Source organism: Acyrthosiphon pisum, chromosome A3, assembly GCF_005508785.2.
Source record: "Acyrthosiphon pisum isolate AL4f chromosome A3, pea_aphid_22Mar2018_4r6ur, whole genome shotgun sequence".
Taxonomy (NCBI): domain Eukaryota; kingdom Metazoa; phylum Arthropoda; class Insecta; order Hemiptera; family Aphididae; genus Acyrthosiphon; species Acyrthosiphon pisum.
Window position 1 is genome coordinate 4,131,283 of NC_042496.1, and position 12,114 is coordinate 4,143,396.

The following is a 12,114-nucleotide window of genomic DNA, read 5'->3' on the forward strand; positions in this document are numbered from 1 at the left end:
GTCTATAGATCGTACGGAACACTTTGTAAAAATTAAATCTTATATTATTGTTAACTGTAATTGAAAACTTGTAAATATAGATTTTTCCAAATCATTATTAAAATTAAAATTATAAACGGAAAGTGTTTCGTACGATCTACAGACATTTTTCTGCTGAATTAAAATATTTTTTCAGCATCAAAATCAGACAACGTTAGCTATCTTTAATTTTGTCAAAACAATGTGAAAGTTGTCGTAATCTCGTATGGTGAATTGTATATTGCTATTGAGTTATTGACACGTGTTTGCGCGTACGAGAGTGGTACCCGCAATGAATGACATTTACAATAATGTTCGTTTACAAATTACAACTTACTAACGCATAGATGTCAAGCGGCTAAGACCAGATTTGAAATTGCCTAAATGTTGCCCCTAAAATAATAGCACCTTTCATTATCTTTTCGTGTGTATCTACATATTATGATATAACCTAATTTAATTTTCATAGTAATTTTTGATCTAGGAAACTTACGAATTTAATGTAGATGCTACACAAATACACAGTATTACAATAATAAAGTGCATTTAAATTACATTTGTTTTTTCATACACAATTTTGGCGAAAACCCGATAAAATCTTCACAAACATTCCTTGAGGCGCCATCCAGTGGAACGCGGTGTGGTATCTGCAAAACTGCAAAATTGCATTATTTCAAGAAATATTCCGAATGAGTGGTGCTACCGATTACAACACGGTTGAACTGTAGGAGAGGTGGTAGAGCAAACCGATTTATAAGGCTTCTCGGACACTGCGCGATCTGCCGGTGCACAAAAAACGCTTTGTAGCCATATGTTAGTCTTGGCCTAGTGGCGATACTATAATAATATTGCGCACGTGAAACTCAGATGCGAGAAAGATTCTCGTTATCACGAATCGTTGTAACAGTCTGCCGCTCATGTGCCCGTGTTAATCCATTAAATCCATATGATTGATAACGGAGTTCTCTTGCCAAAAGTCCATCGCGTGTGAACGATTGCGTGCAAAACCGAACAATAATTGCGGACAGGACGACAACATCAAACCGGGGAAAAACCGGCATTTTTGTTTTTCATCGCGTGACGAATATTAGGTATTTTGTTTCGATTTTCACATTTTCTTTTTACGTAAAACCTTGAATCGCGATCTCGGTGGCTGGATCGTTTCACTGGACCGGAAGCTCGCTCCGGACCCGACGACACTGGATTTTGGCCCTTAATGCTCGGGTGACACGATGCCCAGCGAACTACGCCCGTGCCGCCGCCCCCGTGTCCGCCTGCTCGCCGTCGCATCGTCGCACTGTCACCATCGTTGAATCGTGTGAGTACAAAATATATTGTGAATTCGTCAAACCCGTTAAGCTTCAGTGTTATTGTAGGTATTATTATTGTTATCAGACGGTGTATTGTGTTTGTTACGTCTCGACTATGCCAAAACCCCCTCCCTTCACTCTTCTCCAAGATTCCCAGTCGAGGACGTCGTCGTCGTCGTCGTCACCCTCTCCGTGACCTTGGCCCCGTTACCGTACCCGGACGTGTCCGATAACGTGTCAGGCAATCTATGACGTCATGACTGCACGGTTTATTGCGCCATCTCTGCGCATTATTCGCAGACATACATCGACTCTACGTTGATAATAATAAGGTTGTCAGCTATTGTCGTCACCACTCATCAAAATTACGTAGACATTTCGTGTCGGACCCCGAAACATCAATTTAACTCGGTTACGCTATTTGGTATGCGGTAGACTATAATAGGTTATGCATTGATTATTGACGATAAGTCGTAATTACGCGGACAAACTGTAAGGGTCAATGCGATAAACCTAATATACATGCCGAACATTAGGAATAATATTAAAAGTGGTCAATCCGTGTTATGATAAATACCCGCCTACTTCGCGGGGTGTCAAAATAATATCAAAAGTGGTGGTCGTTGATTACGTAGAAAGAGAAATAATAAATGTGTTTTAGAACATTGTGTGGATACGGGACGATGGTATTAAAGGGTAGTAGACTAAATCGGGGTCAATTATAGCCTACGTCTAGACTCTTTCTTGATTACCGTCAAAGCGGGTGAAATGGAATTTGAGGGGTGACTTGGAACACTGTGACTTTTCTTTATTGAATTTGATAAAACTTCGTGAGTTTTCATTAGATATCGTTGATCTTACCATAATATTTTATGTTGTTACATTTCTAATCAGAAATATTTTATCATAATTTTTTATATTTCTTAACATTAAACAGAATTTAATGTTACAAACTGTTATTAAATAAACACATTTTCTTTTTTTTTAGACCAAATTTAAGTCACCAAACTGTAACCGTTTGAGACACAAAATTCAAGTATGCATATTTTTCAATTGATGTACAACAGTTTTATTACAAACTAGTCCAAACATTATTTTAAAATATTCATAATCTGATTTTATTCATTCATTGATAAAAAAGGGTGACTTGAAACATACTGGAACCGATACAAGAGACTGCCGGGTAGTCGGTTGTAAAGAGAGTGTGTTTATTTTTTATAAAATATTTAGGTCACCTATTGACTTATTTGGGTTACCGTATGTACAAATATGTTTTAAAAACCTTATTTGTTTTCCAAGTAAAACGTATGGTAGGTTAAATGCTCAAAAACATTAAAAACCTTACTGTTTCATGTCACCCGAAACTCAATGCGACTTGGAACACCCATTTTTTTATTTTTGTGTTTAACCAAGTTATAGTTAAATATTATTTATTTTTTTATTCAAATTTAGTCATTTATACTGTGCGCCTATACTAGATTTTTTTCAGATTTAAAAAATTAATATTGAAGTTGTAGGAGGCCGAGAAAGTTCAAACTCGTACTCATTTCAACTGTTTTGACAGTACGTAAAATATAAGTATAAGTGGTCTTCTTAAATGCTCGTGTGATAAACCCAAACGGCACTTATTAATTGATTTATTAGCTGTACGACCATAATATTATGTGTATGAGGGAAACTCTGCGAAAAACAACTGTCCCAACTTACATAATTCTGCGGGGTAAAAGTCCGCTTTCCACCACCGATGTAACGCCGGCGACAACGCTTTCCTGGACGACCCTTTTTCTTTTGCCCTGGTCAAGGCACCCGCATTAATCGTTGCCGCTGTCACAGTATAGTCATACGACTACGATTTATTTTACAATCCGTCAAATATAACATATTTGTTGGGCATGTAACAAAAAGTGAGCAAAAATTTACATGTTACATATTTTATACAGATTTCTATTTCACACAACCATTTACATTTACGAAATTTTAAATCATCTCATTCATCACCCCTCCATCGAACAAGTACCGCTCCCCAAATGGACCCTGAAATAACGTTGAATTAAGTTCGACACTACGACGTAATACAGAACAAAAGTATTTTTTGGTTAATCGATTCTACGATATATACTACGATATACGTATATACTACGATTTTAATAATAATTAGAGATAAAAACCAAAGAACCATGCTTTGCTGTATATAGCATGTTTCATGTGTTCCTCATCAGTCACCACTGTATTGGATCTGTTAAATTTGAATTACCTATACATAATAAATATGTTCGTGAAATATATCTCTGTATAGGTGTTACTCCACTATATGGGTGATGGCGGTCATTTTCTTTTTTATTCCAAAAAAAAAAAAAAAAAATATTGCACTTAACTCTAAAGATTTAAAACTTATATAATTATGTACTAGCTAACAAGATAATAATTTAAGCAATAGTTAAATATTTGGATTTTTATTACCGGAGATATATGGATTCTCGCTTCGGTGGCCGATATTCCCGCTTCGTTGGCCGTTATTCCCACATTTTCCCTATGTCTATAAAAAATTCCAACCTTACGAAAAAACCCTCTAAAAAATAATCATATATTTTTATAAATGCATCCAATGGCACTCAAAATTATTATAACTGTTATGAAGTGACCTTTTAAAGTAATTGAAAATTTTTATTTCAAAACTTTTGTCATTTTATATTTTTTATGAATATAATTATTTTTAAAAAAGAGTTGGCACTTTCTTTAAATTAGCTTATTTTTACTTTTTTTATATTTTATGCACTTCACAGTTCCTGCAGGCCAAATCAACAATGTTTAATTGTTGTAGTTAAAAACGTGTATTATCATTCATTTTTGTAATCTCATTATATTTTAGGAATATGGTACATTTCATACATTGGTAATTACGACCATTGACTACGCTGATTTCTCGCTTAAAAATACTGTGTCTGGAACGTGCTTGAATGATTCTTTTGTTTACATATGTCTATTTGCAATAATCATTAGTTTGTTAACAAAAAAAATAAACATTTTTGAACTGAATTTCTGAAACATTTTAATACGGAATGTTAATAATATTTAATTTACAAGAATATATTTCTTTAATATTTTGATTTGCTAATTATATTTTAACAGTATGATTACAATTAATAGAAATAAACAAAATATGTATCACTTAATAGGACATCACACGGGCATTAATTTTTGTCTCCGTCTTACAAGCGCACAACATGGCAAATTGTACATATTTTATTCTGTAAATTCTAAAATTGGAGTATAAAATTTAAAGGTAAGAATATTATCTATAGGGCACTTTGGACGATTTTATTGAGATTATTATTTTTAAGTAAATTTTATGATAATTTTAAAATGTACAACTAATATAATAATAACAAATATGATCGACTGCTTAATAGATAAATATTTTTAAAAAAAATGCGAAAATGCATTTTACGTTAATGTATTAGGTATTAGACTTTAAAATGACCTTTCAGCTAGTATAACCATTGATTATAAACACTTTTATATCAATCGCCATTATTATTTATTACGAATTCCTTAGATGACTTATCCGAAATATTATTAAGGATAATATATTTGGGAAATGCTGATATCACAAATCAAAACAAGGTCAGACTGCAGACAACCAAATCAAGAAACCTTTGATATCTTTATTTTCTGTTCATATAATTTTATATTCATAAGGCAACCAAAGTATTGTATGTAGGTACCTAATGTATATTGTATAGAGTATACGATTTCAAATTCGGGATAAGTAGATAATAAAACCACTAACCCATTATTTGGAGTTCCTGACATAATATAATGTCCTCAATCCTCATTCCCCGGTGTTATTGATACATGTTAATAAGGGACAGTGGGTATTATGTATTATATTATCTATATCAAATATTAATGTTACACTGGCACTTTATCCGAATAACTTCAAAATGGTATCAACATTTTGATACGCCGTTTTTAAAATCGTCTACCTAACGCAGTATAGTGATGTTTGATCATAATAATAATAATATCAATAGATGTTTTACTTACTCTATTTTATAATTATTATGAACTTTAAGATATCTTTTAATAATATATATTTTAAAGCGATACCTGATTATTGCAAAAGCAAATAAGTTGTTTTATTTCATAGTTCAAAAAAGCAATTAAAATGTTTTTTAGTTTTTGCCCTGGTTAAATTATAATTAAGCATATCGAACTAAGTACATTTTAATAATATATTCTTTAGAAAACAACATATTATACCGATACATATTGAATACCTATATACATTAATTAGGAATTCCCCAATAGTAAATGCAGTATGCGTATGTATTGTGTTGTATTGTATTTATTGTACGTATTTTTTAGCACAATAATATTGACGGCTGTTAGAGTTTTGGCTTAACGCCATCGCCAGGTGTTTAATTTTTATGCAAACAGCAAACAACTTTTACACATAAAACTTGAAATTGCATTCACAGTCGGCGTGTTCAATCTGTTCTTTTTTTATTCCGTGTTTTCAATTATTGATTATTGTGTAGGGTAGACGATGTTGAATTGGCGTTAAAATCGAATGTATACAATATACTATTTAGGATAATCTCAAAGCAGTCAATGTTATAAAATTATAATCATAGAGTAATTATAGGTGTGAAGTAGCATGACGAAATATTGTTACTCGAAAGAATGTATTTTAAAACATAATAATATACTTGTGACTGTCGACTGTCGTATAATATTATTATACTTCTTTAGTATACCTATAAGTATACTTTACCAGCTTACAATCTCCACGTTAAAATATTTTGTACAATTTCCCTAAGTTATCTTGTCGTATTACTATTACAATAAATTATAATATTATATTATAATACTCTCTCGACGACAATTTGTCTGCTGTTATACTTATTAACCCTCAAACATACCTCACAGCCCTCGGCGATCAGCCTTCAAGTGTAATATATATATGCCATAACAGGAGAAATTGTATGACGTGTACAATTTGTATCTATTTATCTCTTTTGTCAAGGCAATTTAAAGTTTAAATATTCAGCTAGATCCGGTGCATCCGGTTGCGTGCTCCTATTTACCTTATTCAGGATGCGCTTCAAAACACGTCTCTAAATCGTAATGCACAACTACAATATTGCGTACTGCAATATTATTGTGCATGTATTATTACATTCGATTACCATTATCACCTTAAAACATTCAAACCATGATTTTTTTTAGAACTTCAGTATATTGAGCATATTTGCGGTTGTCATATATATACCTACTTAGTAGGATGACAACTTAATAGGATATTTCAGTTGTCGTTTTACTCAATGAAAAACAATTGAAATATAATGGGTTATAAAAATATTTTTATTTCAACACATAATTATATAATAATGCTCAAACGTTTTCCGACTGTCTAAATGATAAGTATATAGATATAGAAACTTCGTAGGAAACACTCTTCTATAAAATTAAAATGTAATTAATATTGAATATGTATATAATTTAGTAGAAAGTAACAATCCTGACATCATAATATTATATTACATTTTTCTGTTACAATTGAAATTGATAAATATGATACTTAGGTAATGCAAATTATTATTGATTATATTATATTATGTAAGTATAATTTTATTATAAACCTAATAGGTAATAATAATATACTTAACACTACTGCTTTTTGATAAAATTACCTAATAATTGAACTTTTTTTGTAATTTTATTAGGATTATACCTATAGTAATAGTAATTAGTAGGTACCTATATAAACAATCGTTTATATATTTAGTTGTGATTTATTAGTCAATTAAATGAAGTGAACTAATAATGACTAGAAATAACGAATACGTAATTATTTATAATTATAATTGACAAAAATGATGGGTTAAAAAGTGTCACTAAAACAATCGTGTTTTATTCATGGAACGCATACGCAATTAAAATTGTCAGTGCACCTAATATGTAAGGTGATTTTTTTTAAAGGTAAACATTAATTTTATCGAAAAGTATAAATTTTGATCGTAAATATATTTTCTTACATATGTATTTAAAAGATATATATTATTACAAAGAAAAAAAGTTTTTTATCGTTATAATATTGACTATGCTTTTCACTGTTTTTAATGCCAACATTTTGTACACTTAAAACAAAATACTATTTAAAATAGTTTCAATGTTTTATAAAAACCGAATTTTGAACGACTTGATAATTATATATAACTTATAAGTATTTAAAAGTGGAGTGTTGAGTGGTGGATCAACATTTTTCAGGTTACCTTTTTATTTCTGTCATCTAAATTTTAAATTAGAGTTGACCAACCTGCAGTACATTTAATATTAATAAATGGCACACTCGCGTCATTTTAAACCTTTTCAACCAAATGGCAAATACCAATTATATTATAACAATCTCATTAAAACCACATATAAATATTGTAATAATTTTAAACTTAATTTTAGGTATTGTAATTTATCGAATATTGTTTAAATTTAAATTAAACATACTAATGTATTAGAATAAAACCAATATTGTACAATTATAAATTATGAAAAAGTGTTAATATTTTTGACAAATATCAGTAATTTTCTATTTCATAGACTTTTTATTCGGCACAATAAAGAAATAGTGAGGTCCACCAGACAGGTATAAGTGGTAAGTACCTCACAAAATGCCAAAATACCAAAATATTTGCATACTACTCTGTTCTCAAAACTTTAAATAATTATAACTTACTAAATACTTGTTTGAAAATTGATTATTATGCACTAAAATTCTCAAAAAAATATTCTAAGTACTTCTGAATTAAAAATATATGCTGAGTAAAATCATTCAAAAATATAAAAAAACTTCAAAAATTTATTATAACAATAATGAACAGTATAATACGTATAAAGCGTATTTTTATAATATCGTCAAATTCAGAAAGCACCTTCATATTTCCAAAAACGTACATACTTTTCAAAAAAATGATAGTTACCTTTACAAGAATAACATTGCATAATATATCTAAGTGACTAAGTAAAATATATTTCATTCAAATTGTCTTACACTCAGTTACACAATAATACGTAAAATAGCCATCCTGCAATCACTTTTTATTTTATATTTATATTCATAATAAATTTTGAAAAAATAAAAAATAGTTGATTACAATTTTTATTTTGTTTTAAAAATTCTATGATTCATGGTTAAATATAAAATAATTTAATTTAAGTAATTCTTTCATTGTTTAAAAAATTCATTTTTAGTTCAGTGTTTAAAAGAATGTTCAAAAATTAATATTTAATTTTCATATCATTGCAGTTTGAACCCATAATTTTCTACCAAAGAAAAATAATAATCCCTATAAACTTTAATAATTATTATTCGACTGTTTACTGTGAAATAATTATTCACATCTTAAAATTATGTAATGATTCTAATTTCTAAGTGATGTTTGGTCTTATTCAATATGATTCATTCATTTCTTATAAACGTGTTACACGTTTAAATAAATGATGAATGAATTTAATTTATTCAAATTAAATATTATAATCAACAAATGATAAATGACATTTAAATAACTGTGTAAATAATAGTTATTTTCATATAATATAATCATTGTATATTATGCATACCTATATAAATTATAATAAGCTACAATCGTATATTTAATTTTTCACTTGAAGTTTGAACCACTTGTGATGTATTACTAATAATGTTCTTAGATTTCTTACCGGTTTTTTTTTACGTTTAAAAGGTTAATAAACGTCAATAACTCTGACGTATGAACGTAAAACTGAAATTTCCATTAAAAATGTAATGAAAGTAGTTCCGAGAATATAGCTCATAACAATCTGTATAATACAAATTTCTGTTTGGGGTGATAAAAAAATCCTAAACAAAATATTTATTAATACTTTAAGTTTTGAAATATTTTTGTTCCTATATAATATTGTTTTTATGGCTAATGTGTAACACTTTGACATCTGTTAAATTAACTATTATAATTATTATATCTTATGTAATTGCTGCAAAATAATTGTTAGTCCTCTCAAATGTATATAGTTATTTAAATCATTAGATTATACGATGTATACGAGTATAATTCATTAATTGTAATATTATTAATGAATTACAGTAATTGTTATTAATGTCTTGAATTTTTCCTAATAGACATGCATTTACGCAGAAGTTGGTCTGTAATTGAAATGTGTGTTGTATAAATAATTATATTCCTATAAAGCAAATATTATGTATATTATACTAAATACGTATATTTAAATATATGATATTATTCTTATTATTTAAACAGAATAGATATAATCAAATACCTATAAAGTAAATAGTTTAGTGTACCTAATTACCGACTTGTTAGTTGAACGTGCATATTAAAAAAAAAAAAGAATTAGATTGATTCCATTGATTTCAATTATTAACATCAATCTACTCTTTGGCCATTATATTCCTCCTTCCGGTGTGCACTATTACTTCCCCTTCCCACGCAAAAACCGTCTGTCTAGTTTTCTAATCTGCTTGGCATGCAACTTCCTGTGTGTATTTGTGTGTGTAGTGTGTACGTTTGATGTCACACTCACAAGCCATTCATAAAAAGGCAATAACACACACACCTAGATAATACAATTTATAGTTGAACTCTATGAATAAAAAATGAAAATAAAATGAATGGGCTCTAACCGAGCCCACTAGGTCATTCGAAAATGATTATATGATTATATTCATGAGTGCATTTTTTTACTACCTATTCTTTTTTCTTTTTTATGCAATTTTTTTTAATAAGCACACAATGTGTACCTACAATATTTTTATAGTACCATATTCGTGACAATAATGATAATTATCACATGCTGTTTTATAGATCTCTAGATCGCTGCGCAATTTCCGTTTGCGGGGATCCGGAAGTGTGCGTGTACCCAAGTATGGTCAAGTTATTTGACATCCGGTCAATAAAATAGAGGGGAGAAAGTTTCTCCGCAACTATTCCTATGAGAACAATATCCATCAAGATCAAATTTACAACTGAGAAACAATTAAAAAATACCTTTTTAAGTATATGAAAATGTAATTACTTATATGAACCTTAAGCAACGGTTCTAAGTATTATAGTAAATTTTGTACATTTACATGTAAATTGAACATTTTTTTTTTAGTAGTTTGAATATTTTTTAGTTAATTAAAAATAAAATGTATTTTAAATTATAATATTATATTTATTTCAATCATTTAGTCTAAATATCATAATTTTAATTAAACTCATTATATTCTCTGATTGTTGTTATTACTTGAATAAATTCTACAAACTTTAAATACTTACATGCTTTATATTTTATATTTATACACGCATTCATATTAAGATACTACGTAATTACGTAAACATATTATTTGACAACTTTAACTATAATATTTAATGACGGTACCTTATTCTCAGATAATCACGAACAATTACAACACTTCTCAGCGGTTGTCTATTGTAGATTCTGAGCAGAACGATGAATGTATTCGTCTTACAAGTTCAATGATGTGCAGTAAGTGTTTTTTCAAGTGTCCAACATCACTTTTATAAGCATTAAAAACGCTTCAATTTTTAACTTTTAGGGTAACTTCTGGTAGAAAATTGGATCTACTCAGTATTTTTAAGGATCAAAACTGAAAAAATTATAGAAAAATTATAAAAAATTGGCAATTTTAACGCAAAACCGAACTACGTGCCGCACGGAAAAAACTGCTCCGTCTAGAAGTACCTTCTTAATTTACAATACATATATAAATATATAATAGTACCTATGATTTGGCAAAAATTAATTTAACCTACCGATTAGTAATCTCTATATAACATAAAATGACTTGGCCTGAGTGATTCATCATCGCCAACCAGAACCGCTGAAGCTATGAGAATGAAATTTGGACAGTAGTTTTGTTTTATGGTGCAAAAAACCCCTAAGAAATGATATTTCAAAATTCAACCTTACGAGTGTTAAAAGGGGTAAGCATGGAAAAAATTGATAGACTGTTACCCTAACTGATTCATTTGCCTTATCACCAACTTCACTGTGTCTGTAATAGTGTAATCTAACGCAGGTAGATTGCTCAGCTAATAATATATTGTTCGCATAACCATAAGCGAGACTCACGGGCCAACTCCACGTGAGATGGCTAAAAATTAAAATATAATATGATATGCACAGCTGCCACAGCGAATTACACCTAAAAGGAGTTAATGAATCAACAATTTTTTGCGGGCAACGCCTAGTTATTCAGCTAGTAGAAAAATAAATTACCAATTGCAATATAAATTTTAAAAAAATATTAAAATATCCTTAGAAAATAATATATAAGCTGACAGACCTGCACCTTCCCTCAGAATCGCTTTTCGTATACAATGACTCATTTATCATCAAATTCAAAACAAAATTGAATAAGTACATCCAGTGACCTACGCGATGACGGGGCACACTAACTACAACCATAACGCAGAGCCGCTTTCGTGATTTCTTTTATTTGTGTCTTAGTGCGCCGATATTTAAAAATACTACCAAGGTATCATGTCTTACGTTTTTATGTTTAAAATATTATCTACTGACGTTCGGCGCGGACGATGCCCGAATAACGTTTTCAGAGGCGTCGAAACAACAAGCAACGTGTGCCGAACATAATATAATAAATAATATAATTATTATCATCGGTGGCCGCTAAGTGTTCGGCCTACGTCGACCGCCAACAACCGGTGAACAATAACAAGGGCGTTGCACTACTCGCAGCAGACAGAAGTGGTCAGGGTCGATT

General features: G+C 29.8%; 1 long non-coding RNA gene across 1 annotated transcript; it reads left to right on the forward strand.

The window, feature by feature from the left end:
- Positions 1-848: 848 nt before the first annotated feature.
- On the forward strand, positions 849-10,640 carry LOC115034514. Its single transcript, XR_003839876.1, has 2 exons — positions 849-1,336; positions 10,190-10,640. It is a non-coding gene; the product is annotated as an uncharacterized LOC115034514 (long non-coding RNA).
- Positions 10,641-12,114: the final 1,474 nt, after the last annotated feature.